The sequence below is a fragment of the Sceloporus occidentalis genome, unplaced genomic scaffold (assembly GCF_023333645.1).
Source record: "Sceloporus occidentalis isolate IW3139 unplaced genomic scaffold, rSceOcc1.0.p SCAF_12, whole genome shotgun sequence".
Taxonomy (NCBI): Eukaryota; Metazoa; Chordata; class Lepidosauria; order Squamata; family Phrynosomatidae; genus Sceloporus; species Sceloporus occidentalis.
Window position 1 is genome coordinate 17933108 of NW_028316992.1, and position 16820 is coordinate 17949927.

The window sequence follows — 16820 nt, forward strand, 5'->3', positions numbered from 1 at the left end:
GCTGGCAGTGATAAACCTCTACAGTCTCACTCTAAGAAAATGTATCAAGGAAGATGTTCTTGCTCTGCTTGAGAAGGATGTTTTATCCAACTAGGTCTAAGGACAGAAGGAGATACTCCAAACTATGAGTTGTCCATGCAGAGTCTTTACTATAGATTCCCTTTCATACCTGGCACTACTATTTGGTCTCTCAGCTTCCAGTGCTACTCAAAGAGAATTCAGACCGTAAACTAGTGGTTGAGGAAGACAAACCATAGTAGTTCTTTCTTGATGAAACATCAGCAAGAAATATTATTAATCCATTAAGGTACAGACTGTACTGAAGAATAAGGTACTGTATATGCTCATGTATAACTCTATAAATTTTAGTCCAAACATTGATCCATATGCATAATAAACTGTGTAACAAACTGGCATCATTATATAATAAAATTTACTCCAATTTGATGCACAGTGTGCATGACTGTTTAATTAAATCCCTGCCTCATCATTAACACCTACATAAGTCTACGTCTTGTGAGGCATTCTCCAGTTTGCTGCTAGCCTCTTGAATAGCTTACAGTGGCAGCATTCAAGGCATGAATATTTGTACTACATCCACTCTCTCCGGCTCCATAATGAGTATGTACTATAAACAGTAGGGGCTGTGAGAACAGTTCATCAGAGATGGAAACATAACGCATGGTGTCCTGATACATAACAGCATGTATAGTCTAGTTCCAAGGGGCACTTTGCTAGTAGACACATGCATCAATTCAGATACACTGGAGGTCTCAAAAGAAGGAAGGATTTTCACCTGTGAGTTAGCTAAAGAATGTATATTATTACAAGTAAATCACAGTTGTGGGGGGGGGGGGGGTAAGTCTTCCCATTAGATGGTAGATGTCCCTAACCATCCCTAGTTAGCAGAGGTTACATTTCTCCAGAAGGCTTTTAGGCAGCTTTAGCTGGTTCATACATTTGAAGGGTCCCCAAACACTTCAAACAGTTGTGAGGCTGAAAGAAAGGCAGGTGGGGAAGGGGAAAGAGAAAGAGAAAGAGAAAAAGCTTCTTGCTGCTTGGTAAAATGAGGGGACAAGTGCATGTAGATGGAAAGGTTGAATCAGCACCAGGGACAAGGGAAAGAAAGACTAATGAAACCCACCAACCCTCAGTGCAGTGTGAGCTAAGCCGATCACTTCAGGGGTATCTAAAATAGGTCCTCACTTGGCAGTTAAAGGGGGATAATTTATTAGATCATTGTACACCTTGGCTTCCTTTTGGTGAAGGATTGGGCTTGGGAACTGCCTCTATAGATCATTGGATCTGGAGGGATGAAGGAGGAGTCTGCCCTTGCAGCTGACCTGGGGGTTTACTCTCTCTTGTGATTTGCCATGAACAGATCAAGCCAGAAACACCCCTAGAAGCCAAGATGGTTGTCACAGTGAGACTCACCCACCCCAACTTCTTTTCTTGGATGGCAGCACAATGGGTCTATTATGATCCCACCGCTGCCACCAATTATGTGAAAGCAACAACATAGCACTGCCAAAATCTCTCAAAACCTTTTACTCCTTTTTAATATGTGCTACCACTGCCACCTATTATGTGAAGTACACTATCCCACCAATTCTTCAATGTGAGACTCAAACCCAGGACTCTCTTAAGTGTCTTCTGCACTATAACTCTCTTTAGATGCCAACACTATGGGTTTCAATTTTTTCTCCAGCTTGGCTCCAAACTATCCTTTGACAGCCACACACCCACTATCTGATGTGTCCCAAATCTAAAAGACTTTTCTCAATGTAGGTAGTGTTTTTAATGTGTTTCTGAAATCACTTCAGACAGCTGCTTGTTGAAACAAAGTAATACATTTAGTTACAAGAAAGGCTGGATACAGTATCAATTTTAGTGGATGATCTTCACAAGGGATACGTGTATAAATACTTTAGTAGTTACACATTTTAACAGTTTCTTTAGCTTGTCTTTGTAATTGTCTTTTTATAGCCTTAAATATGTTTTCTTACAGACTAAGTTCTCACAGAACATTTTCTTAAACTTTTGTATCTTATAACCCTTCTGGTTGCCTGTGTCTCCACTAGTCACCAAACACTATGTCTCCCACAGGACACTACAACAATTTAATCAAGGACACTCTTCATCACTTTCTTGGGTACCTAAAATCCTTTCTAACTGCCCTTCACAGCAGCCTAACCTAGCCTCAATGGCTTTTCACCTCTCAGGGCACACTAAACATCAACCACTTTCAAACCTGCTCCTCCTTCTTATATACTCACTCCTGGGAACAGCTTCCACCTGTTGAGGTTGCTTTGATTGTGATTTCCTGCATGGCAGGGGGTTGGACTGGACTGCCCCTGTGGTCTCTTCCAGCTCTACAATTCTATGATTCTATGATCCCCATTGGCTAGTGCCAAGGTTCTAATCTGCCTGTTGTCTCCACAATGATCAAATTGTGACTGTTGTACTTTGGCTACATCATGACAAGACACAACTCAATAGAAAAGACAACAATGATGGGAAAGGTTGAGGGAAGCAGAAAGGGAGGAAGACTCCATGCCAGATGAAGAGAACTCTTTTGTCTATAAGATCTTCAGGAGCCTATTAGAAGGCCACTGGAATGAACCTGTAAAACACAAGCAGACCAGAGGAAGACAAGGTGTCTTGGAGATGTCTCATTCATAGGGTCACCAAGATGTGAAGGTGACTTGAGGGCAGTTAACAACAACAATGACTGTCTGGACAGTAACCAATGGTTCTGGGAATGCCCCCAGAGGAAAGGGTGGGAAAGCAGGTCAAAGCCTGGTGCCTGGCCCTCAGCTGGACCTGCATCAGGTTTCTCCCCCCTGGTTTCCTTACCCACAGGTCCAATTTCAGTTCAATAGGATATAAGTTTTAAAAAGTAGCCTTTATTCAACCCTTTTACTTATGTCAAGTTTTGTTATTTCATAGTTGGTTAATCAATTTATGTAACCCCATTTTGAAATCTAATTTGAAACTCCAGGCATGTGCAGTTGTGCATCTACATCTGTGTGCACACAAACATCACCCTCTTGTCTCACTTCAGCAATTCATTTCTTTGCTTTGAAAACCACATGGAAACCTTGTTCACACCACACTATAAATTTATATACGAGTAGGCCAAGAGTCTTCTTGTGTTCTTTTTTAGCTGTTTTAAATTATGACAATTTAGGGAAATGATTCAAATTGAAGGAATCTACTCAATTTCCCCTCAGTTTACTACTTTTTAATCCATTATCGCAACATATTATACTGGGAAATCCATTTGCTAGATTTCAGTTTATGGAAACAGTGAATTCTAAAGGTAAGTTTGTCCTATAGTCCTTGAAGTGAATGAGTCTATTAAGATTATGAATGGCAAGAAAGTCTTACAAAATTTGACCATAAAATAAGACAGAGATTTTAATGCATTTTAATGTGACACGTTTACCAGAGTTTTTTACCATAAGCATCATGACATAGATTCTTTGTCTTTGGGAACTTAGAAATTGTAAATAAACTCCCAAGGCAACCGATATCCTGGTGTGGTCTTTAATACATCAAACATGATAATTTTTAGAATAATACCACTTCTTGCTGACTTGCAAATTAATCACCCTTTCTGATCAGCAAAGTTCATCTCTCTTTTTTATTTCAGATTTCTGACAGCAGAAATATAGCTGAGAGGAACCTGTAGTTTCTTTTCACGGCCCTGATTTTTGCATTTGTTTTTAAGGAAAGCCACAAGTGGAACACAAAGGTCTATGAAAATGATACAGTTATAATGTAGATGGAAGATAAGTACAGTCCAAAGCCTTGTGAGAGGGAGAAATTATGAGATCATGATTCTTCCATGTCTGATTTATTCATCCATCTTGCCGTGCATCTTAAGTCATTCATTTATAATTTAACAAATTTAGATACTACCTTTTAGCAAACATCCTTAGGAGACAGTTTATAACAGTATGTCAGTTAAACAAAGTTACATTCCATATATATATATATATACACACACACACACACACACACACACAACAACAACAACAACAACACAGAATTAAAACCGTAAAGGCACAGAGAGAAATTTCCAGAGAGGTAGCTGGGTTAGTCTGTTACAGCAAAAGAAAAGTACCAGATAGCATCTTAAAAATTAACATATTTTTTGGCATTTGTGGCCTATTGCCCACTTCTGCAGATTGTATAGAAAGAAATAATTCTGCTTCATGCCCTTCTCCCACTGTTAACATTTCCCCCTCCATGTGTGTATGTGTGTATCTGTATATGTGTGCTATGCACCTTCAAGGTTTTAATGGTAAATTAAATACTTAAAAGTCCATTTGTTGATACAGGTTTTATAATCAGCATTGTGATCCAATTTTCAGAATAAATCTATTACATGATTTCCCCCCTTTTCTCCGTTTTCTCTTTTTCTTCAAATGTAATTGATTGTTTTAATGTGAAGGCATATTCATGTAATTTGTTCTGCTATAATGTTGGTATAGATACTGCTATCCAGTGTTTTCAGTATTTCCAATATTCTAGTATTTTCCATAACTTATTGTAGTAATTGGGATCATGCAACAATTTATATCAGTCAGGATAAAAATAGTACCAGGTTATTTATTTATACAATGCCAACAAAGGTGTACTGAGTACAAGAGAACAGGACCACCCTTTAGAAGCATGTAATTTAAAATTTAATACAAAGTGAATGGCAGAGAAAGGTGTAGCCAAGGGTCCGTTTAGGGGAATTTTATTATTGTTATTAGCTCAAATATTGCAAGAGGGGCTGGCTACGTGAGCCCACCGAAATCGCCCTCCCGATATGTATACGGAGTAGACCAAGGGATCCCAATAAATAAAGCTGAGACGGATATTAATAACTAGATGTCTAATTTATTGAAATAGGGGACAAACGCATGCGTTGCGCATACATTCACACACACACTCAGGACTCCGGAAAATTAGGGTTGGAAAATGGGAACAGATTTCAGGCGTTACTAATGGAGATGTTTACCAGAATGTAGATTCCCTCCGGGAAGCGAATGGGGTGCTGGACAGTGAGACAAGTCTGCTCCGCAACCTGGGAGTGAGCAGAAATGCCGGCTACCAAAACAGAGGTCTGACTGACATGGAGTAAGTAGACCTTGTAGAATGGCGCGCTGAGCAGCAAAAGTGGGGACTTTTTATAGGCCAAATCTGGCCTGAGGCAAAGAGGCTGGCTTGGCCGAAACAAAGGTGTTCTAAAGATTTTCTTTTCACCTGGATGTCTGCTTTAGATAGTATAAAGGGCTTATGCCACTTGGACAATAGGTTCGAGGAGGAGGTTGATAGCTTCAGGGAAGGCAATCCTTTCACTCTTCCCAACCTTGAGATAATCCCTTCATGCGACTTCCCCGGACCCTCTGAGATGTTAATATGGGTGCTCCCTTAGGGGAGGTGTACATGTCCTCTCGCTTTGCCAGTAATGGAGGACAGGCTGCTAGAGTTCATCCAGGGGTCATTAAGGGTTATCATTGATTCCAAAATTTATATCGAGCAGCATGGGTAACAAAGGAGCAATACATTCAGGAAGGGGAAGAATATGAGGTAATTACATGAGATTAGGATTCATTGATCGACAGACTGACTGACTGACTGACTTACTAAATGACTGAATGAAATTATATCCCATCTTTCTCCAGACATGTGATTCGGAGTGGCTTGCAATATATATTTTTTTAAAATATCTAAATCATTAGTTGATAAAAGATTTTAATGAATTAAATTACAATATTATTTTTGAAACTACAGTTAAAAACAATTAAAAACACTAGAATATATCTGAAATACAATTTCAAATAAAAAAAATTTAAAAAATACAGCCATCACTTTACACAGACACGATTCTTCCAAAATTCAAATTCAAAGACTTGTTGGACCTCCCATGGAAAGGAGCGCCACAGCCTAGGAGCAGCCATGGAAAAAGCTCACTCCTGACTCCTAACTAAGGGCCTGAACAGACAGGCCAAAATAAAGCTGCTTCGGTCACATTGGAGGTATGCTGTTTAAATGATGTATGCATCCTAAGAGGCCAGAAGCTACGCCAAAGCCATGCTCCAGTCCTAAGGATTGGAGTGCAGCTTTGATGCAGCTTCTGGCCTCTTAAAATGTGTGTGTGATTTAAACAGCATACCTCCAAAGTGATCCAAAGCAGCTTTATTTTGACCTGTCTGTTCAGGCCCTCATTGTCCCTGCAAGAGTGGTGGGACTGAGCACAAACCCTGTGGACCTTAAAGCTCAAGCTGACTTGGATAAGAAGATATGGTTTTCCAGGCAGTCTGGACCTAAGCTGTGTAAGGGTTTAAAGTTCAAAACCAACAGTCTGAATTTTGTCTAGAAACAGATGGGACTTCCCTGTTTCAGCAGGGGAATCCCATGATTCCTTTGGCCAGTCCCAGTCAACAGCCCTGCCTGCAGTATTTTGGACCACTGATGTTTCCAAGCATTGCCAAAGGCAGCCCCACATAATTACAAAAGGGCATGGACATTAATAGGTTGTCAGAAAAGATTCACCAACAAACAAACAAACCTGAAACTGAGAACAGGGTTATAAGGAAAATATGAATGTGGCATCATTTAGATATGCTAATTCAAAACCAGTCCAGGCATATTAGGGTGTAAGGGTGCACATTAGTGGAGCTAGAAGGCTGAAGGCCACAGGAAAGGGTATAACTGGATGTAACAAAACTCCTTTATACATTTGACTATTAGTCAACCTCATGTATATGTTATGGGAGGTTTGGGGGCCAAAATTATGGATTTTGATATGACCCATAGGAAAGTTGAGAGTAAATCTTAGGGGCATGTAACAAAGGATGTAAAAGCCAAAGCAAAGGAAAACAATGCCATAGAACATACAGTGGACCCTTGGTATCCACTAGGGTTTGGTTCCAGCACTCCCCATGGATAACAAAATATGTGGGTGCTCGTCCCATTATATACAATGGCACAGTAAAATGGTGACTCTTATAAAATGGTGAAATGAAGGTTTGATTTTTGGAATTTATAAATTTTAAACATATTTTCAAACCATGGATGCTTGATTCTGTGGATAAAAAAAACTGTGGATATGGAGGGCTGACTGCACAAAATTCCAGCAGGCATAACTGTCTGTGTTCCTCCTAAAGGCTGGATGATGATGAGGAAACTATGATAAATAGTGCAATGTTGGGGGAGGTGACCAAACCTGAGTAGGGCTAAGAAAATGCCATTATAAAGAGAGAAAAGGCAAAGCAAAGAAAGTGATGAATACATTAACAGTGATTATAGCCTTTATTGTGATATCTGACAAAGATGTACAATGTCTTATTTAAGTCCTTCAACCTTGATTCCTGTTGGCACTTCTTTGAGAAGAAATACCAAAGAGCTGCCACAATTGCCATTTTCCTGTCTAGGCATCCAAACGGCACTACAGTGGAGAAAGTAGAGGGAATTTGTGCTACTTTTTGGTGTTCCTGGGACAGAATAAGCTCTAGCTCTTTACTACTCTACTCAGAGAAGGGGATGGTTTCTTTTTCTATATGAGGTCTATACAGCATTTACATTGACTCCTAGATAATTTGACTAAGGTTTTTTGGGTCAATTGTTTCACTAAAATTTCTAGATTTGTACATGAGTATATACAGTACTCAAAGCAAGCCATAGCCAAGTTATTCTTTCAGTTCTCTCAATTAACATCTGTCAGAAGTTCTCTATTATTGGGCAAGTCCACCACACACTGAGGTTAGCAACTATCACCTTTCTGGGTCATGATCTTCTGGCCCTTCACATTGGCAAAACACAATCCTTCCTGGTCAGCAACTCAGATCCACTATGTATGTTTTCAGAAAGGAAAGATGTTATAATATCTCCCAATAGGAGCCCTGTGCAACCTCCTTTTAAACATGATAGTTAAAAACACAGAAAGAAGGTAGACATTTTTACAGACACAGAAATACACACACACACACTCTTCCTGATACTGTGTCACTGCTGACACTGATTTGAAACTTTGCCCCAACTGACTTGGAGGAGCACTTATTTTCTCAGACATATCTGGATTTCCAGGTTTTATTTTTTAAGAAAAATACAAGCCAAACCAATGTGAGACCCAATTTTCAAATAATATTTTACTAAATATTCCTACATGAAAAGGCGGTTCATAATAAATCATCACTGGTATGAAAACAAAGAGCATTAGGAGTATACAAGGAAGCTTCCATTTTCAACTTGGAATGTCTGAGAAGTTGCCATGGGGCTCCCTCCATTTGATCCACATCAGTCAGAGAATTCTTGTGATGAATATACCACTATTTTACCTATGAGGAGAACAATGCATTCAAGGATCTGCATGATCTGAACATTCATTTCTCATTTTCTGCAATCTAGTGCTGAAAATCTGAACTCACGAATCAAGCTTGCTTTCTGGTTAGAGGCCTGGAAATATACCTCAAAACAATTTTGTGAGTGAAACAACCTGTGTTTATAAATTTGTCAATCCTATTGAGAACAGCGCTCTTGGGGGTGCATGTTTCAATTCAATATGCTTGAAATACTTGGAGTACTCCACAGCTATAATAACGGCATTGGACAAGATCCAAACAACTGCTTCAGGTACTCTCAAGCACTTGGCAATGCTCAGTGGGATTTTACATATCATTTTCTTTCAACAGTAGACCCCCACCCCTGAGGTGACATCAAAAGCCTCCTTTATTTCAAAAGTAGCCTTCTACATTGGCATTGCCAAGGGAGCTGCTATTTGAGAAATATAAAGCCAAAGCTCTCTTAAACTTATGGAACTAGTCTGGATCCTGGCCAGTCTATTAAAAATGGATCCACAAGTGTTGCTACTGCTTGAGAAATCCTGTGAATTGCTGGTAAGTTAATTGACCAAAAAGCCTGGAATACAGTCCTGTCTCAGTACTCTGTGATAACACTGCCTTAAGATCCTATGTTGACAGTAAACATAAGATCCTTGTTGATGCACATCAAAGGTATATCTAAGTCTCTTCACACATGACCAATCAGTCCACAAGATGACATGAATGTAACAGCATCCTCCATCTTGCACTCCCCTATCACTTGTATATACATACAAAGAACTCTGCTCCTGGTTCCAGAGATAACATATGGACATTCCAGCTAGTAGCTGTTGACAGCTCTCCATGAAGGAAAGAAAGAATAGAAGCCTGGAAGCACCAATGGAAATGAGAAAGTCCAACTATAGGAGAATAAAGGTTAGGGATAAGCACATAAGGGTGCCACCAGAAACTGGTGTGTGTGTGTGTGTGTGTGTGTGTGTGTGTGTGTGTAAAACTCAGCCACCTCAATTGCTCTATGGTCATAGTGCCCACCCACAGATGTCTAGCCATTGTACTTTGCCCATGCCAGAAGAGAAACCACCAGAGAGCTTGTTCCTCATGTCTCTCTCCTTGCCCTTGCCCCTTCTTCCTCTTTCCTGTCTCCATAGAAGATTTACATTCTAGATTATCTCAGTTCCAATTCAGTTACTTCCCAGGTGTCATAATCAAAGCCATCCAGGACAAGCCAAGCAGCTTTCAATTCAGCTATTTCTGGAAGTAGCTTCCACGTGTTTCAGTCTGACACATAGTCTTGTATGTCTGAGATACACTGGATTGCCCATTTCCTTTGAACCAATTAATTCCCTATAGAATTCATATAATCTGTAACCAAATGACTCTCACTAAGAAGCAATTCCCAAAATAGTGGTCATAGTATGTTCTTTTATTCTGATGTGATGAACTCCAACCCCCAACCCCCACCCCCCACCCCAAAAAATCAAACTGGTTTAAGTATGAGTTACTGATACAACTTTACTAAGACATGTTAATACCAAGGCTTAAACAGTCCTACTAAAAATGTTCAAATGTGTCTAGGCCTGTGTGTGTGTGTGTGTGTGTGTGTGTGTGTGTGTGTGTGTGTCTGAAGAGGACATTTACTAACAGAATGCTTATTTGGGTGTAAGCTACATTGAACCCAGTGGAAATCAGCATTGAATAAATATAAATAAGAACCGTGTGTGTGTGCCTTCAATTTGCCTGTCGACTTATGACAACCCCATAATTTTTTTCACAGGGTTATCTTAGGCAAGGAATACTCAGAGGTGCTTTTGCCAGTTGTTTTCTCAGCCTAAAGCACCTGGTATTCCTTGGCGGTCTCTCTTCCAAGTACTAACTAGGGATGACCCTGGTGAGTTTCCAGGATTAGACAGAATGTGATGCCAACTGGGAAGTTGTGCAATAAGTGAGATGCTTCTTTTATTTTGCAGAATTTGCTGATTTTATTGAACATAAAGAGGCTGGGTGTCAAGTGAATTCTCACAGATGGCAAGAAAACAAATGTGAAGTAGGTTAAGGACTTAAGGGACCCATGAAGATTGTTAGAATGTGCCTTCAAGATTTGTGAGAAAGGAAAGGGCCATCAGGAACTCTTCCAGAATCAAATCTGGACCACCACCATTCACACACATATACACACACTCCCCATCCTATAACATTTTGTTTTTTCCTGAGTTTTTAAATGAAAGTGTTGAATTTTTTTTTCTCCAGGAACATGAACACTTGAAATATTGTCTTTAGGGCTATAGGGATGCGGGAGCAAGGGAGAGTAAAGCTAAATTTCTAGATAAACTGCCAGGTTCTGATACATTGTACTCTAGGAATGGGGAGACAGAAATCAGAGCTGCTTAAAAACAGGCTGCTCCATTCCTGAGTGAAAGACAGATTAAACTTTCAAGGGTGCACACCAGTACCCACAAGACTACTAAAGAAATATTGCAAAGAAAAAGGGTCACCTAAATTAATGACAAAGTGGGAACAATCATCCAGCATTGATTAATTAAAACTAAATTATGCCTTCACCTGATTATTGTTCTCTCCAGATACATTATAGAACCAGTAAAACAGCTTGCTATATATAAATCTCATTGTGCTTTATTAACACTGTGCTTATTTGGGAGAAGGGCATCAGGTGAATCGTCACAAAAAGCAAGAGAACAAATGTGACATGAGGGAGCCCAAAGGTGACAGAGCAGATTCATTAGAAATAGTTTTCAGTCACTCTCCAGCTACATACAGGTTTCTGGGTCTTTCTTAATTATATCTTTTTTAGAGTATCTCTCCCTTAAAAGATCATCCAGTATATGTAGTCTCTTCTAAAATTAAGTTTCAGTGTTCCCTCTTTCATTTCTTGCATTTGTAGAAAGTGCACAAGATATACCCATATATTTATACACACACACACACACACACACACACACACACACACACACCCCTTACCCTGAGACAGAGCTATTTGTTCAACTAACTAGTACTGCCTAATCTCTTCCGTGTTTTTCTCCAAAGCATTTTGAACCTGATTTTCAACAAATTTCCCTTGACAGAAATATAATCTGGAAACAATACAAGAGAGAACAACAACAGCCATAACAACAGCAGATATATCAAAGCAACACAAAGTCATTTGGAAAAGATCAATAAAATCCATTTGGCCTCAACTTTAGAAGGTCCTGTACCAGGCATTCTCAGTCCTGTTGATGGAGACTATTTTTTTAAAAACTAGAAATGCCTGTAACTCAGTCTGTGAGCATTCTGTGTACTGTTCACAGTGGCTGGAGCACACAGAAGCGGTAGACAAAAAGATCTGGGAAGCACAGGCATACCTACCCCAATTCAAAACATGAATTTAGCATCTTACCAGTGGCTCCCATGTGAGGAGGTCAATTAATTCAATCTGGCTTTTCATTCAGACTTTAAAGGATCTATCAAGGTACCTATTTGTACCCATTTGAGAGATACATTTCAGCACCTTGAATAGTTCATTTAAAAGTTCATGCTAAAACTGTCATGGAAACCTCTAACTGGCAAGGACAGCTTCATGGATCTCATTTCATCTCTTACTTAGCTGCCTTGGCTATCTTTGGGTAAGCACTGAAGAATCTTTTACCTGGAAAAACCGAAAGACGAAATCAATCGTATGAGGACTGGATTCAGCCCTTGCAAGACCTAGGCCCTTTTTCAGAAGGCTCAGCACAGGTTCCACTGAACTTCCTATGTCTCTTTAAATAAAATAGATTGGTTTGATGTTGTTAAGAATAAAGATACTTTGCAGAAAAATATTTTCAGAGGCACAGATATGTAGGGCTCAGTACATTACTAATTTTACTGTCCCTTTAGTGAATATATAGATACATTAAAAATCCCTCCCTCAGAAAACTATAATGAGAGCTACAGAAAAGATTTTTCCTCCTTGTAGAAAACAAGAAGGTTAGCCAGATCAACTTTGACCAGAGCAGGGCAAAAAACTGTCTACTGCATTTAGATTGCAACAGAATTCATATACACATGTCATTGTGCTGAGCCTTCTCAAAAGTCATTGACTGACTGATTGATTGAAGGAATGGAGTAAAGGCTTATTGGGGGGGCTTAGCGCTCATTTAAATGGTTTTGCTATTACACCACCCAAAATGGGCAGCAGCAAAATCAGTATTTTTTCCTCTTGCATAAAACAGTGGGGTTTCCCCCCTAAACCTGCACACCTTGTTTCTAAGCTGAATCATGCTTACTGGTGGTTCTGAAACCACAATCTATGTCAAAATGAAGCCATACCTTCCCACGTGCCTTTTTTCCCTGGCAGAAAATATGCTTTTGTCACCTGTCTGCCCAAATCCAGTGGTGCAGCAGATTTTGCAGAGGGTGCCATAGGGTGGTTCAGTGTGCAGTCCCCACAGACCTCGAGGTAGTGGTTAAATGCACTACCACCCAACCCTTGGAAGTGAATCAACCCTGCCTCATACTGCTTTATCACACTAGCAGGCAAATGGGATTTAAATGAGAGTTAAAGTAGAGAAAACCAGGAAACGTCATGTGATAAACTTCAGGCATTTCCTGGTTTTCTCCAGTTTAACTCTCATTTAAATCCCATTTGCCTGCTAGTGTGATAAAGCAGATAATGATAACCCAGGTATAAGAGGTGGAAGCATTTATAAAGATTGCTTGCTTTATTTTTCAAAACAATCACACTGTCAACTACCACTTGCTGTTGCCAGTATTACACATGTTCATCTTTCACAGGCGAGAGTGGTTTTTACTTGATGCGAGCCTAGACAGCACAAACATGCAGTTAGGTGCCCACCAAAGAGAGTGAATATACAAAAAAACTGTCATGCCACTTGTAACAATTCATTTTGACTCCTCTCTTGATAATTTTAATAAGAATCTCTGTCGCAGTTGACTGCCAATAGATATTAGCAGCTATTCTGCTTGGCTGTTTCATCCACAGAGCTGTGTTAATTACTCTAAAAGAAACAGGGAAGTAATTGTGCAAGGACAACAGAGTAGCTTTTTTATGTAAAAAAAATCTCAGCTGTAGTGTAGCACATAGTTTTTCTAGTGCAATGGCTGTGACCTGGATAAAGAACTTCAGAGAGAAGGAGGGAGGGAGGAGAACCCTTGCACCATGGGAGAGTTCTTTACTGTGCAAAGCACAACTGGGAAGAAAAGTGCTAGTTAGAGAAAGTGAAGGGAACCAAATAACCTACAGGTTATAATGGATTATCTATTATTGCCCATGCAATAATAGATAATCCATTATAACCTGTAGGTTATTAATAGAAATAGTCTCTGGTATAAATTGGCAGAAATGAATATGGAGCCAAGACTACTACTCCTTCTTAAAGCTCTCCACTAAGATACTTGCCTAAAAGTGCATATTAGTGCCTGTGGCGCATTGTCCAACAAAGTTAAGGTGCACAAGGGAGTTAGACAAGGATGCATCTTGGCGCCCACCCTATTTAACTTATATGTAAATGATATTCCTGATTTCTTCTCTTCAACATCAGCTCATAAACATAAGATAGGCAATGCGTTTCTCAATGTGCTTCTTTATGCTGATGATATGGTCCTAATTACTCTCTCACAAGTAGGTTTAAGATGGCTATTACAGACCTTAGCATTTTATTGTTCTCTTAACTCATTAGCTATTGCTAGCTTGGATCTGTTTTGAGTACACAATGGTTATTCCAAAATTCCCATTTCTTGTTTCCAAACAGGGCAGCCTGTGCACTGCCATCTGTCTTAAAATATAATGTCTGATTCCCATTCTCACCTCTTCAAGAAATAGTTGAGACGTCATTGAGACTGGTAATGTCATGATAGTCAGCTTCAACAAGCTACAGGCCAAAATTTCAGATATGGACAAGTCAGAGAATACAGGATGCGTCCAATATCTAGCATAGTAATACATCTAGGTTGCCAGGGAAATGAGCTAATATGCTGTCCCCATTGTTGCTGTGCTCCTGTTATATACAGTTGCCCCTCCATATCCAAGTATCCACAGATTCAACCATCCACACTGTGTGTGTGTTTATATTCCAAAAAGCAAACTTGATTTTGTCATTTTGTATAAGAGACACCATTTTACTACCCCACTGTATTGAATGGAACTTGAGCACGCATTTAGGCATCCATGAGGGTGTCCTAGAACAAAACCTCAGCAGATGCCAAGGATTCACTGTACATTAGGGGCGAGTAAATGTCAGAGTTTAGGAATTACCATTGACCTTGGAGACCCCCTAACCCCACTTCCTTCTCTCTCTCTCTCTCTCTCTCCATATATATCCCAAATGCATAAGAGACATGGGAGCTTTTTCCAATGTTTCTATCCATCCTGTATCATTTTTGGCCCAAGATAGGTCTTCGTTACAACATGAGAGTACTATAAACCACTTCCAGATCACTTCCTGTTTTATATGAAGTTGTGTCTCCATGACCTTAAAAGATTTTCATATCTCTTTCTGGGAGGTTGGTTTCTGAAACTGATGTAAGGTACACTAGATGCTCCGAATTCCACCAAGAATGCATACAGGCATACCTTAAAAATAAGATTTCCTCTCTTGAAGATCAAGGTCCTGCTTGCCTTTGTAGCAATTTTGAAAGACAACTTTAACAGCACAATGAACACTGATTGAGTCGTGTGTCTAAAGCCTTTTCTATTGTTTCAGCTGGGGTATCTACCTTTTAAAACACTTTGAAAGCATTACCAGCAAGTGCAGCTTGTTAATGTGGGTTAACACCAAGTTCAGAAAATATACTTTCTGGATTACAACTTCCAACTTCTTGGTGGCCATGAAGGCTAGCAGATTCTGGGAGCTGAAGTCCAAAATCTCTTAAAGGGCACAGTTTGGGGACCACTGTTCTAGTGCCTCACCACACTACCAATTCCAAGATCCCATAAGATGCAGCCATGGTAATTTAAGTGAAAACATAGTGCTATAACTATGTTGTGTTGTGAAAAGGCCCCTAGATAGAAGACTATATGTATGAATAAAATGCAGAGTGTAGTAATCCCACTGCTCATTGTATGTGTGAGTGGGTGTTCCATTACAATATGCAACTTCTCCCAGGATTAGAGAAAAGAGAACGTGAGCACAGTACTGAAAAGACTCCTCTTCATCAATTATTGGGGTAAAAAAAAGTTGTATGGTAAGACAGCTGTCTTTGGTGACTTTGGGCTTTTGAAAGTCTCCAGCTGAGTGCCTGGTTGTCTGGTGATGAAAGCGATTTGCTTCCTCAGTGGCTCATAAATAGAAAAATATCTTGTACTATGTTGCTGTGAAACTGCAAAATCTAAACACTGCTATATGCAGCAATCGGCCATGAACATGTGTTATCGTACGTGCATGAAATGAAATAGAAATATGCAAAACACACATTCTCTGAACTGTTTTGTTGCCTACTAGGCATTTGAAACTGAGAGGCCCAGATTTACTGATCTTTGATACAAGAGCTTCAGAAAGTTACTTTAGTTTGGAAACTACATCAACACGTTCACTGCCCAGACTGGTTCAGGGATTCTGAACGTTTTAGTCCAAAGGTTGAATTATGTTCCAAAAAAAGAAACTCTTCTGTTCCTTACAGAAATACTGCCAATGGATCTGCAAACCCTGCAAACGGCAGGTACAACAATACATTTAATTAACACTACTGAACCACTAAATCTTCAGTATTATTACATATATTATAATAAATCTATTTGCTCTGATCCAGTTTTATTGCATTTTTATTGTATGATTAAAAATATAGAGGGGGAAGGGAGAATGGAATTATATATGATATGAATAAGGGCTACAGATATAAATATTTCCTAAAATATATTTTTTAAAAAAACTGGGAAAAAAAATACATTATAAAATTTACATTTATGCACATCTAAAGTGAGGATTGGAGTGGTTTAGTGGTTTGAGAGTTGGGGCTGGTTCTCACTGGCCTTTATGCCGGGTTACCAATCGATTCCAAGGAATGGCGTTCCTATTGGAAACCGAATTAACTCTAGAACAGTTCTAGGGTAACCCGCAATCGTTCCCACTTAAAATCGAATTGTAAAGCGGGTTTTTATTTGATCCGTGTTATCGTCATTTAACGTGGGTTAAAAAAATAGAAGGGTCGAACCTACGTTTTTCCCTTGATTCGGGACAGGAATCGGAATATTTAAACAGGAACGATCAGTCTCTGAAATCGGGTTAACTGGATGGGAGGAGCGGAGCGCGATGGGCTGGCCTGGGGGTGTCACCCTCTTTGGTCTCTTTCTACATCGCCAGCGCCATTTTCTTCCATTCGCATAGACTTTCCCCCGGCAGTGGATTGCAACCTCCCCTCTGTTTGAGGAGAACCACTGAACACCATTTGTAACAGAGAAAGGCTGGATGCACAGCGATCTGGGGGGAAATAGAGCCTTTCCTTCTCTCTTTCCCAAACGGAATCTGGGGAGACATAGGAAACCCTGGA

General features: G+C 39.7%; 1 protein-coding gene across 2 annotated transcripts in view; it reads right to left on the minus strand.

Moving 5' to 3' along the window:
• ERBB4 (erb-b2 receptor tyrosine kinase 4) overlaps positions 1-16820 on the minus strand; it is a 982414-nt gene that overhangs the window by 881242 nt on the left and 84352 nt on the right. The gene's annotated exons all lie outside the window — the stretch shown is intronic.